Genomic DNA, 14,171 nt, shown 5'->3' with positions numbered 1-14,171 from the left:
CATCATTATAGATGATTGTAGAGTTAAACTGAGACCCGATCTTCCCTTTGTATCCTGTGCTATGAACCTCGGCCAGTCGGGGCACTGCAGGATAAGGCAGGGCTGGAGCCTGGCGGTAGGCAGTCTCGCCTAAATGTCTGAAAGGCCGACAATTTTGCATTTTCCTCTGCTCTCTACGTGTGCTGTGCCAAAACCAGCGCAGGCGCGTGTGCGGTTCGCAGTCACGCACGGGGCAGAGCCGCGGTCGCAGCTGCTCCGTCCCCAGCAGCTCCGGCGGCGGGGCCGAGAGGGCCGGAGAAGGAACAAGAGTAGAACCCAGGCCTCGCCTGAAGCTCTATTAATACCCTACTGAGATGCTGCTTATCATACGGCGCCGTGGCTTAGTTGGTTAAAGCGCCTGTCTAGTAAACAGGAGATCCTGGGTTCGAATCCCAGCGGTGCCTTCATCACCATGTACCGTTTTTTGTCCCCGGCATGGTTTTACCGCCGCAGCGCGGGGACGGGCCGGGGCAGCTCATGGCGCGGGATGGGGCTGAGGCTCCCCTGCGGCGGCGGGGAAGCAAATCCGCGGTGTGTAGTTGGCTGTGTATATATATATATATATATAAATACGTACACACACAAATCTCTCACTGTCGCAAATTCAGGCTGTTCCTCATGTGCTTTATGGGGATGCCTTTTTCCAAACCTAAGGACTGTTTATTCACATAGAGTCAGGAAACTTTTTTTTCTTATTGGCACATCTTCAATAGCCCCTAGGATAAACAAAGCTATTTTTGTCTTTTTTTTCTTCCTCTTATAGCTGGAGTGCCTGCTGACTTGGTGTTCGCTGCTGAGGTTTTTTGTTGCCCATTAGCACTGAGACCTTTTTGCCTCTTACCTGCTACTGTCACATTAAGCCTGTCTTTTCCAAGTGCAAGTTGCAATAAGCACTCTGTGCTACCCTGTCATTAGTGACACAGCAGAGGGTCAAAGACTTTTCCTAGAAATCTTGAAAAATCAAAGGCCAAACCTTGCTCTGTTAGGCTTGGGAATTAGGTTCAACAAAAATATTCCAAATTTGTGTTACTCTAAAGAAAGGCAGAATTCATCCCTACACCTAAAGATAAAAGGCTTTAAATCCACTAATACAAGTCCCAGTCTAGCAATCATATCCTCAGGTGCTTTTTTTTTGTGCTCACACAGCAGTGATGGGAGTAAATGGATTCACAGCCTCATTTGGGGGTCAGGTTTTCAGGACGCAGGTCAGCAGCCAAATCACAGTTGTTGGTTGCCCCAAATGTAATGTATAAGTCTTAATGTCTAGGATGAACATTTTGGTTATAACATTTACCTGCAGGAATCTTTCTCTGAGTAGCAAATGCTGTAAAAATGCAGACTAGATAGTATGTGATATGTCATAAATATAAGTAAACCATAATTGCAAACATTTATTTTTAAAAAAATTAGAAGTATCTTGGGATTAACCCCCCATAGATTGACACTATCTAAAAGAAAAGAAGAAGAACTAGAAAACTGGAAAGTGCAAATTGAGGCAGATTTGGGAAAAGAAGCTACAGTGAATGCAGCCATGAAACAGCTCAGCAGTTCTCAGCTCTTGCACAGGAGAGGGATTACTTAGGCATTCTTTACTTGGAATATTTGTACCTGCTGTCACTCTGCTAGTTTCCAATTAGGTTCTGTTCTTTGGCTTGTAGGTGAGAAACACCAATGTTAAGAAATTCTAGGTGTTTGTATCAAAATTGTTAATACACTTTTTTGATGCATTAGCAGGAATGGCATGATGAGCCAGCCAAAATTGCACTGGAGGGGGCTTGTCACTTTCTGCTTTAGCATGGGCACCCTAAAAAAAGACTGAAACCTCAAACTTGACTCCCTTAAGGGAGAAATTAGAGAAATTAGAGAAATTAGAGAGATGGGCAATCTGCAACCATGTCAAGTTTAACATGGGCAAATACTGAATTCTGCACCTGGGATGGGGCATCCCTCATTGTGTGGATGGACTGGGGAATGAGAGGCTGGAGAGCAGCTGTGGGAAGGGACCACATGGGGGCATCAGGCCCAGCATTGCCAGCCAGGCCAGGGAGGGGATTGTCCTGCTCTGCTCTGGGTTTGGGAGGCCTCACCTGGAGTGCTGGGGACAGTTCTGGGCACAACGGCACCAAAAAAAAATGAAGATACTAGAGTGCATCCAAAGGAGGCCAGCCACGAGGATGGTGAAAGGGAAGCCACATGAGGATAAGCTGAGGGTGCTTGGTGTGTTCAGCCTAGAGGAGACTGAGGAGAGTCCTCACTGAGCTCTTCAACATCCTCCCAAGGGGCAATGCAGGGCCAAGTACCAATATCTGCTCTCTGTGACCAGGGACAGGACCCAAGAAAACAGCATGAAGCTGAATCAGGAGAGGTTTAGGTTGGCTATCAGGAAAAGATTTTTCCCCCAGTAAATGGCCATGCACTCGAACAGGCTCCCCAGGAAAGTGGTCACAGCTCAAAGCCTGTCATAGCTCACGAAGTGTTTCAACAATACTCTCAGGCATAGGGTGGGATTTTTGGGGTATCTGTGCAGGGCCAAGAGTTGGAGTCAATAATCTTGATGGGTCCCTTCCAACTTGGCATATTCTATGATTCTATGAAAATGTTTGAGGAAGAAGGGCAAAATCAGAATCTGAATTGGTTCATGAGCACAAATGTGATTTGTCTGGATTTTTCAAGACTCTTTTTGTATATTAGCCAGAAATACGGAGCCTTAGCTTCTGAAATCCCTGGATTTCAAGGATTATCTATATACTTACACAGGAAGTAACACTGTAAGACAATATTTAAGCAAATTGAGTGAACTGAGTGAATTTTGAGTAAAATTGAGTGAATTTTTTTGGGTCTAGATCTAAGGATATATAAAAACATACAGTTTCTTGTTTTGGCTCAACCTTGGACACTTTAAATATGTATTTATGAAATCCCTTCATCTGAGCACCGAGCTTTTTCTGACTACCCAGAGTGTATGGTTGACTCTGTACCTCTCGAGTACCTCAGCCAATGGGAAAAGAGAGAGGGAAAGGCCGGGAAATTAGGATAAAAAGAGGCTGCATCCTCTAGCAATGTGGGAGACCCCATGGGAAATGCCCATGACCTCTCCCTTTATGCATGAATATTTGCAGGACTCCTGTCTCTTTTTTGGGCATTAACTTCTGGTGTCTGTGGATTGATTTTCCTGACAGTTAGTTACAAAAATAAAGGCATTAGTTATTATGATACATCTACATCTTTATAATGAAGCTACTTCTGTAAGAATTAGTGCTGTACACATAGTATCCATTTTAATATTTGTGAAAAGCCAATACTATAATATGTGTTTATCACAAAATAGAAAGCCAATATCTGGCAATTTAATGAATTCTCAAAGTGCCAGAATTGCTCCAGAAGATCTTTAACTCCTGTGCTGTTGTGATTAATAATTTTCTAAGGAATTTCATAGCCAGCATGTTCTGTGAAATTGTATTCAGAACTTACCATAATAACAGTTAAGTGCTACTTAATATAAAAAAAAATCTAGACTCAAATTGAATCACACCGACAGTGTATCTGGCCCAGCGTCCTCTCTAATAATCCTGGCCAACAGCACATGTCTGGAGCAAAATATAAGCACAGGGCAAAAGGGCAGCAATATTTTGGCAGAATATCCTACTAGCCTTTGGTGATTTCCAGCTTGGAGTCTTGAATTTTCAAATACAGACCTGATCAAATTTAATTTTTCATTTCTTCATGTCTTTGAATAGGAAAAAGTGAAGTGACTCCTGCAGGCAGATTTGCTTATTGGAGACATCTTTTATCAAAGTGGCAGTTGCCTAAAGAAGGGAAATGTTAGAGGCTGCAAAATGTTTAGTGGCTGTTTATTGTGACACTGACTATAGGCTTAGGGAAAGATATCTCAGGTTTGCCTGGGAGCTGGCATTGCTGCCTGTATGTTATTCACAAAGATTTGGGTGAAAACATTTGATAAAAACATCAAGTGAAACCACATTGCCTGTAAACCCAAATTTACAGGACTGCTTTTTTGTCTTTCTTGACACTCTCTGCTGTGATGTGTTGTTCTTCAACAGGCGTGTTCATCTACATGGCGTCATGGCTGTATAATGTGATGTATGTATGATGAAAGGATTTGCCCCAGCTCTGAAGTTTGGGGGAGAGGAAGGGGAGAACTGTTTGGGATACTGCAGTCTGCATATTGGAAAACAAAGACATTTCCCAGTTATTCCTTTGCTGGTGGTAGAAAATATTGATATGAATGGTTTAATTTGCAAGTAATTTGCAGAACTTATACCTGTTGCTTGTAGGTTTGTTTTAAGGTCTTCATTGTCTGTTTTTACAAAGGAAGCAATGACATCAGAGTGTCTTATTGTGAAGAAAGTGACTTGACTCCATCATAGAGCAGAGGAGTCCCTCATGCATTCTGCTATTGATGTTTACAGTCTAGATGTTTACAGAGGTAACAGTGGCCTGTGAACTTGGATACAGATATGGTAGACATCCCTGTCTTGCATGGGAGACAGGAGTTTTATGAGTTTTTGTAGTTTGACAGACTTTAAGATAGCTAGTTCCCCAAGACTTAGTCCCGTTCGCAAGATTCTTTGATATTTGGCCGATTTGTCTAAAAATACCATTTATTGCACACAGAAAATAACAAACATACAAACATAGAACAGGTTGACACACATAGACACACAATGAATGCATAATTGCAACACTATAATAGCTAAAATGCAATTATGGGGTAAAAGCTTGCTTGAACTATAAAAATAGTTTAAAAATGCAAGTTAAGAAAAGCTTGCTTAATGCAAGTTAAGAAATGCTTGCTTGTGCTAGCTGAAATGCAAGTTAAGAAAGGTACCTGTAAGTCAGCTGGAATAATACAATTTAGGAAACCAGTGATCTTACCAAATCCAATTTTGGAGCTGGAATACATTAGAATTCCTCACCCAATCCCAGGGAAGTAACCACAGGGCTGCGTCCAAACCCTGGGGAGAAGACTTTACTTCACGCTCCAATGTCCATGTAGAAAGCTTCTACCTTTTCTGAGATTTCGTGAGCTTTTTATAGGATAAAAGTGTGTATTTGTGGTCACTAAAATTTCTCACATTCTCTCTACATTCCACAGGGGAGTGTCTTTTCAGACTTTCAGTCCCCAGCACCAGATAGCTCTTGATTAGGCTATCAACCTAATCTTAGCCATCCATTTTTTGGGACCGATCAGGGAGAGAGAGAAGGGGGAGGGGTGAGCGTCCTGCCACAATCGCACAGTGTCACTTAAAAGAAAATGCAAGAGGCCAGGAGGAGAAAGAGCAAGAGGACACTGAGTAATTTAGATGCTTCCTGTTTAGGACCTGCGCTGCTCCATTCTCCAGGCAGCCCAGCTCATAAATGCACCGGATTAAAAGAAAGAGTTTTGAAACTTTAACTGTATTTTGGTTCAGAATGAAACAAAAGTTTGTTCAAGCAGGGAATGTGGTTGGCTAGTAAATTGCAAGTTGTGTGCCTTCCTGCAGCAAAATTGAAAATTTTGCATCCAAATGGCTGAAATCCATAGCCACAAAAGAAGGGGTTCTGTGGGACTGATGGGAGAAGAGAGGCAGTTTCTGAGGTGTTCTTTGACCTCTTTGAAAAATGTTTTTTCAGTAGGTGTGCATGGCTCATGTGCAGAATTTTGCCTTTGTGCAGGTGTTTTCACTTCTTATATTTTAAATGTCCAGTTGCCTATCTTGGCAATTTGTGTTTGTATTTTTTTTAAGGTGACACCATTACAATTCAGTATATTTTCAGTTTATCCTTTTACTTTTGTTCCGACAGAGAAGTACTCTATAGGGATCCAAATAACAAGCAGTCCCCTATTGATCCAGATGAAGTCCAGTGTACACAACTCATGTGGTGTAAGTTTCTACAGCGTGCACCATTGTCATATGCCAACTCATCAGCAGTGATGTCATGGACAGAAAGAAAACAAACAGTGGATAATTTGGTTGCCCACCTCCAGCAAGATGAAGAAAGTTTCTCTTCTCCTATGGGCCTGCATCTCAGCTGTGAAAAGACTGTCTATGTCCAGCAATTTAAAGAAGTGTCCCATGCCGTGCCAGTACAGACCAGTCCCTGGTATTGGGAGCAAATGTTCCCCTGCTTGAGAAAGAGGGGTCATGCCATGAGGTAACCTGTGGTTTTACCTGCATGGCCACAGAGAGGACATGAGGAAGTGTGACGGAAACCCCACCTCTGCCCTGGGAGCACAGGTACAAGAATTGAGTGGAGGACCAACCACCACAGGAAATTCTTCAAGGATGCCATCAGGATCTGTGGATGTAGAATCCATCTGTTTCTGGTGTGACAGGAGTATCCCAACAGCTGACTGTACTGGAAACTGAAGCAAGTCTGACTGGGAACAAATGGCAAAACCCCCCATCATGACTGGTCCAGAGGCCCTGTGTATCCTTTGCGTGGATTACCTCAGGAGAGGGTATTTCAAGGACACAAAAGGGCACTGTTGGGCTTTTGGGAGAGCTGCTGTGGAGACAGAGGAAATTAAACAGCTGAATCCTTTGACTGGTCTCTCTGTTATGGGACTGCTGAGGGTTGAAGGAAAACAGGTATTGATCGCCACCCCAACAGTGCCCCATCAGCAATATGGCACTGACCAGGACTGCAGGGTGCCATCCATGGCATGATCCATCAGCTGGAGAGCTGGGAGCGCTCAGCAAGACTTGCTCACTCTTCAACAGCTCCATATGGCCTATGCATAAGTCCAGTGGAGACTGACAGTGGACTGTTGGGGCCTGAATGAAGTCACACTATCACTGGGAATGGTGACTATTCCATTCAGGAATAATGTGGCCAGCAGGACTAGGGACTTGGCACTGGTGAGGCCAGACCTTGAGTGCTGTGTCCAGTTCTGGGCCCTTCAATTTAGGAAGGATGTTGACATGCTTGAATGGGTGCAGTGAAGGGCAGCAAGGCTGGTAAAGGGTTTGGAACACAAGAGCGGCTGAGGGAGTTGAGGCTGTTTAGCCTGGAGAAAAGGATGCTCAGGTAGGACCTTATCGCTCTCTACAACTACCTGAAAGGAGTTTGTAGCCAGGTGGGGGTTGGCCTCTTCTCCCAGGTGACCAGTGACAGGATGAGAGGACACAGCCTCAAGCTGCGCCAGGGGAAGTTTGGGCTGGTATTAGAAAAAAATTCTTCACAGAAAGAGTGGTTTGGCATTAGAATGGGCTGCCCAGGGAGGTGGTTGAGTCATCTTCCCTGGACATGTTTAAAAAAAGACTTGATAAGGCACTCAGTACCATGGTTTAGCTGATAAGGTAATGGTAGGTCACAGGTTGGACTCGATCTCAAAAGTCTTTTCCAACTTAGTTTATTATGTGATTCTGTGAGATTTCCTGCTGTGCTTGACATGCTGGAGTTTCAGTATGAATTGGAGTCAGAGGCAGCAAAGTGGTGTCACCATCAATATTACCTATGTGTTTTTCTCCATTCCTCTGGCAGCAGAGTGCAGGCTGCAGTTTGCTTTCACCTGGAGGGGTGTGCAGTACTCCTGGAGCTGACTGCCTCAGGAGTGGGAACACAGCTCCTCTGTTTGCCATGGACTGATCTATACTGCACTGGAAAAGGCTGAGGCTCCAGAAAATCTGAAGTACATTGATGACATCATTGTATGGGGGAACACAGCAGAGCAGTTTTTTGAGAAAAGGGAGAAGATAATCCAGATCCTCCTGAGGGCTGGTTTTGCCATAAATGAAAATTAAAGTCAAGAGACCTGCCCAGGAAATTCAGTTTTTAGGAATAAAATGGAAAGATGGATATTTTCAGATTCCAATGGATGTGGTCAAGAGTATAGTAGCTATGTCCCCACCAACCAGCAGGAAGGAAACACAGGCTATCCTGGGTGCTGTGAGTTTTTGGAGGATGTATATTCCAGATTAGTCATATTGTCAGCCCTCTTCTCTATCATGTGGCATGGAAGAAGAATGCTTTCAAGTGAGGTCCCGAACATCAACAAACTTTAGAACAAATTAAACAGGAGATTGTTCATGCAATAGCCCTTGGGCCAGTCAGGACAGGACAGGGTGTAAAAACTTGCTGTACACTGCAGCTGGGGAGAATGGTCTTTCCTGCAGCCTCTGGCAAAAAGTACCAGGGGAGACTTGAGAACAACCTGGGGTTGTGGATTTCTGTCTGGGGTTCTGGATTCAGGGATACAAAGGATCTGAGGCCTCCTACACTCCAACTAAAAGGAGATCCTGGCAATTTATGAAGGTCTGCTTCAGAAGTGATTGGCACTGAAGCACAGCTCCTTCTGGCACCCTGACTGCCAGTGCTGGGTTGGATGTTCTGAGGAGAAGTCAGTTCCACACATCCTGGCCCTGATGCCGTGTGGAGTAAGTGGATTGCTCTGATCACACAGCAAGCTTGAATAGGAAACTCCAATTGCCCAGGAATCTTGAAAGTTACCATGAACTGGCCTGAGGCTGAAAATTTCAGATTATCAGCAAAGGAGGAGGAGGAGAAGGTGACGTGCTGAGGAGGCCCCACCATAAATTCAGCTACCAGAAAATGAAAAGCAATGCTCTGTCTTCACTGCTGTATCTCAGAGGTACACTGGAAATGGAAAGCTGCTGTATGAAGTCCTACGCAACGAGTCACAGAAGCTCTTGAGGGACAAGGTGGATCAAGTCAGTTTGCAGAGCTGAAAGCCTCCAGATGGCCTTGGATATCAGTGAAAGAGAGAAATGGCCAACACTACACTGACTCATGGATGCTGGCAAATGTCCTGTGGGGGTGGCTGGACTGATGTAAGAAGATGAATTGGCAGCACAGAGGGAAACCCATCAGGGCTGCTGAACTATGGCAAGACATCACTGCCTGGGTGGAGAGCATGGCTGTCAAAGCCCTTCATGTGGGACTGCTGAAGGACTTTTCAACAACAGACAGGTGGATTGGGCTGCCCAGATTAAAGTGCCTTAGGTGGTTTTGGACTGGCAACACAAGACTGAATTATTTCTGGCTTGATGGGCCCATGGCACCTCAGGTCATCGGGGAAGAGATGCAACATCCCGACGGGTTTGTGATCAAGGGGTGATTTAACCACGGACACCATCTCTCAGGTTATCCGTGGCTGTAAAACATGCACTGCAATAAAGCAGGGCCAAATGGGTAAAGCCTCTGTGGTGTGGGGGACAATGGTGGAAATATAAATAAGGGCAGGCCTCGCAAATTGATGACATCATGCTCCTGCCAATCCCGTCAGGGCAAGCACTGCATGCTGACAATGGTGGAAACAACCACTGGATGGCTGGAGATGTATCCTTTGCCTCATGCCACTGCCTGGAGCACAATCCTGGGCCTTGACAAACAAGTCCTGTGGTGAGATGGCACCCTGTCAGAGACTGAAATAGTTCATGCCTCAAACATTGATATAAAGTTTTGCTCATTATAACTAAAAGTGTATAAAGAAGCTACAATCAAAGAAGCCTCCCTGAAGATACTTGACTGGGATTTTGGACTGAGTCAAACTGCTGAGATTAGATAAAGGGAAACCCTATTGTTCAATCGTCTCAAGTTGAGGGAAAGGAATACATACACAAAGGCCAAAGCCACTAGCTGCACTAAGGATCATCCCTGGCTGAGTTTGGGGTGGGGGCAGAGCACAGCTCACAGAAGCCAGGTTTACACAGACTGGCCCAGCTGTGGAACCCCCAACCCCACAGGCCACATCCACGGGACTTTCACGTGAGAGGCAGCTGAGGGGGAGTCACAATCCATCACAGACCCCCCAAAGTGCTAGGCCTTGCACCACAGGAGTGCAGGTGATGCAAGCAGAGTCTGCTGCTAGAGACTGCCCCTCCCCTGGGGGGACATGCCTGGACATTGCCCCTGGCCTGAGTGTATATTAACCCATGACATCCTGTGCTTCTGGGGGGACCACCACCACCCAGAAGACTAGATAGAGAGGATCAACGCAACATCATTGGGATCCACAGATGGTGATATTTTCTCTTTCTGTCCCCCCCACCTCTTTTCCTACTTCTCTTTTTCTCTCTTTTCTTCCCTCTCTCTCTCTCATATTTTCTATTAAATAAAACCCATGCTATTGACTGGCATATGGTCTCGTTTGTACCTTAATTCAGGCAGAGGTATTTCCAAAGAACCTTAATAATTGGATCATAACACACCCCAGAAAGAACTGAGTCAGACAGTGGGACTCATTTCTGAAATAGCTTCATGGACACCTGGGCCAGAGAGCACATGACTGAGTGGGTGTATGGTATTCCCTATCATGGACCTGCCTCTGGAAAAGTTGACCAGTGCAATGCACTGTTAAAAACCACGTTGAAAGCAATGGGCGGTGGGACCTTTGGACATTGGGATCTACATTTAGTGAGGGCCACCTGGCTAGTTTTCACTACAGGCTCTGCCAATTGAGCTGGCCCTGGTCATTCAAAAGCTCCATGTACTATAGCAGGGGATAAAGTCCCTAAAGTGGTGCATATGAGAAATGTGTTAGGGAAGGCAGCTTGGATTCATCCTGCTTAGGCAAAGGCAAACCCATGTGTGGGATTTCTTTTGCCCAGGGACCTGGGTGCACCTGGGGGGTGATGCAGAGGGATGGGGAAACATGATATGCATCTCAAGGGGATTTGATTTAGTCCCACTATGCCATAGTGAGGTTTTCATTCAACAAAAAGGCAATAAAGAATCTGATTCATAATGAAGGGAGGAAAAGATGAATAAATTCAAGCTGTGTGGGTAGATTCTTTTCTGTGCTGTTAACTATGTGTGGTGGTTTTGATTGGCCCAAAACATCAGCAAGGTATCTTTAACATCGAAGAGAAATTAAACTCTACAGAAGCTGTTGTAGTAGGCCTGAGGAAGTGTCTGAGGGGTGGGGAGTGGCACAAAGATGGCTCCTGTGTGTCTTGAGTGAAAGTTCTGGAAGTTTTTCACCAAGTCCAGCAGAGCCAATCTCTGATGGCTCTGAAAGTGATGGACATGCTGCCGGCCAAGTGTAAGCTAATTAGAAGTGCTAGTTACGCCTCTGTGAAAATATATTTAAGAAAAAATCAAACCAAGGTAGTCACACACTTCTTTATAGTTAGAAGAGGAAGAGGAGGTGGAGGTAAAAATATGTGAAAGAAAAACAACATGGAGACATCAAGGTCAGTAGAGAAGGTGGGGGAGGAGGTGCTCCAGGGGCTGGAGCTAAAAACTCTCTGCTAGCCATGGTGAAGACCATGGGGGGAGCAGGAGGTCTTTCTGCAGCCTATGGAGTCTACAAGAATGCAGAAATCCACCCACAGCCCACGCCAGAGGAGCAACTGGATGCTTGGAGAAAGCTGTGAACTAGTTAGAGTCTCATCTAAAGAGTTAAAGCTACAAAGGCCTTGCAAGGGAGAGAAAAGCCTTGCTCCTGAGATGGAAGGAGCTTAGCTTTGGCTCGGGAGAGCTTGCATCTTATGGACAAGAGGACTCACGTTACAGCAGAATTTGGGTGGGATGTTGCTCATGAGATTGGACTCATGCCAAAGAAGTTCCCAGAGGACTGTTTCTCGTGGGAGGGACTTCGTGGCTAAGTATAGGACTCCTCTCCCTAATGGACTGACCAGAGAACAAACCTCTTACCCTGCCCCCTGCCCATGCTGTTGGTTTAGAAAGAGGGAAGGCGGGGTGAGCGAAGAGACTGCTTCTGAAGAGGGAGGAGGTGAGAGCAGAGAAACTGTCTAGAGAGATAGAGATAAGTAAAGAGTATTTGTAATAGAAGAATTGTGGTAATAAATAGATTTATGGACTTGCTCTGTGAACTGAGAAAATATTCTACACCTTGTCCCCCTATCCGAGCTGTTAGTTAGAAAGAAAAAAAGGGGTAAATAAAAATGAGTTTGTAAGAGCAGGGTGAGTGAACAAAAATAGTGTATGAAAAGCTTATTTTTTTTCTCATTTATCCTCTGATTTGGTTAGGTTATTAAATCACTTTGCAACTTTAGGTTTGAAGCCTGTCTGCCCTTTCTTCTGTGTGTCTTCCTACCAGTGTTCTATTTCACTTAACTCATGAAATTGGTGTGTGTTTTTTACAGATTTTTTTCCTTTCCCCTCTCCTGCACGTCTGCAGCAGGAGAGAGCTGGAGTGCCGGCGTTTAGTCAGGATCAAACCTTGACACTATGCAATGCCATCAAAACAGCAAGGTATGTCCAAATCTCCTGTAGTATTTGTGGTTATTCTTTACTTATTAATGACTAAACACAGCCCTTTATAATTAGCTGTTTGTTGTCCATGGAAACTGTTGAGTGATGACTTTTTCTGAAAAACCCCTTGTTAATATTTTAATGTAAGAATTATTGTGAAATTGTCTGAATTACAGCATTTTTTTTTTATGATGTAAGGGTTGACAAGGTATTCTTTGTAGACTTTTTTAAAAACAAGTATGTTTTTTAGTACGTCTACTACATACATCAGAAATCTTTCTACCTTTTTGTCCGACAATAATAGTTTAAAATATCATAAGAGTTATAACTATCATAAGAGCAAATAATATGACCATTTATACATATTATTTCGTTCAACATGTCTTGCTAAACAAACATGCTAGAAGGTCATAGCTCAGAAATAATTTATTACAGTGTCCTTAATTACTATGAGTATGGCTTAATATTTGAAAAAATTACTGATACAAATTATTCAATTAACTCTGCATGTTTATTTCTGATTAATTATACTCTATATAGTGCTTCTCCATTAAAATAAATACTTACAGTCAGTAACAAAAATTGTCAAATAATATGCTAACTCGGGTCCGATTGGCCAGGCCATAGTGGCTACTTTTTTCAGTACTAGACTTTAATTTTTTTTTAAATTAACATTTTGATTTGCATGTCATTTTCAGGCAGAACAGAATCACTCACTTTTCCTTCTTATGAGTTATGCTATTTTACTATATGCTTCTCAAGGTAATTTCAGTTATCTTTATGTAATAAATATGTATTGATGCAGTATCTTAATTGATCAGGGTACCAATATGCTATTATTTCCCTACCTTTAAAGCAAACCAAACCAAATCCTTACACAGTATTATCTATACTAGCTGAGTTCTAAATTTTGTTCTTTTGTATTCTGTAATAGAATGTCCTTTAAAGCGCAAGAGCTCTGTGTTCTTAACCACGACTGCTTACGTGATGAAGATTGGGATTATGCAGACTGCCCAGGTACGATTACCACATGGCATCTTTTTCTTCTGCCTAAGAAAATGTATCCAAGGTATTTGTAGGAAATTCCTTAAATGAAACTTCAGTGTGTAAGGTTTGCATTTTGAATGAATAAAAACCCCCAAGACTTTTACTTCTCTACTCTAACCAGCTGAAAAAATGTGCAGGTCCCTGGTCAGTAGTTCTTTGACTACCCAGAAAACTAAAGCATTGGGTGAATAGTTAACTTGGGACACCTGGTCAAAATGAGTAAACTGCCTTGGTTGCCATGGTCAGAACCTGCCATCCTTCTGAAAAACAGGGTGAATTTCATGTGCTACTTAATATTGTTTCCCTTGAAGTCAATTGTGATTTATTCTGGCATTCTCTCTGGCTGTGGTCTGGGAAACAAATGTGGAAGATTAAGGGAGAACTAATGAATTAGTATTTCCGAACACAAATTTGGAATTATTAGAGCCCAAGGCTGTTATGAGATAGCACATCTCTCAAAAAACGTTCTAGTAAGACCCATAACACTGTTGTTCAGATATTGTAGTCCAAATTCAGTGTCACATGACTAGAAATAGAAGAAGGATTTAGTCACTTCTTTGGATACTGTCTTGTTGAATCGCTGACTTAATTTGGACTCTGTCCAAATTCAGTGTCACATGACTAGAAATAGAAGAAGGATTTAGTCACTTCTTTGGATACTGTCTTGTTGAATCTCTGACTTAATAGATTCCAAATGTTTTCACATAAATTGAATATGCAGCTGCTGCTGGTTTCTGTATTTCAGGAGCTCTGAATGTGGGGTACTCAGGAGAGCATAAAAATAGATTTGGGGCTGCCTTGGTACTATTGGTTTTAGGCCTGCCTGACAGTGACCATAGCTAATGTGGCTGCATAGCTCTTGGTTGGTACTGTACAATCTGAAATTGATACACATATTTGTT

General features: G+C 43.4%; 1 non-coding gene across 1 annotated transcript; it reads left to right on the top strand.

Annotated features, from left to right (window-relative positions):
* The first annotated feature begins 369 nt into the window (after positions 1–369).
* On the top strand, positions 370–443 carry TRNAT-AGU (transfer RNA threonine (anticodon AGU)). The gene has a single exon. It is a non-coding gene; the product is annotated as a tRNA-Thr (tRNA).
* The last annotated feature ends 13,728 nt before the right edge of the window (positions 444–14,171 follow it).

The sequence above is a fragment of the Lichenostomus cassidix genome, chromosome 11, assembly GCF_008360975.1.
Source record: "Lichenostomus cassidix isolate B80296 chromosome 11, HeHo_3.0, whole genome shotgun sequence".
In the NCBI taxonomy this organism is placed as follows: Eukaryota; Metazoa; Chordata; class Aves; order Passeriformes; family Meliphagidae; genus Lichenostomus; species Lichenostomus cassidix.
Note: the sequence above shows the minus strand (reverse complement) of the source record. Positions and strands in the feature narration are given on the sequence as shown.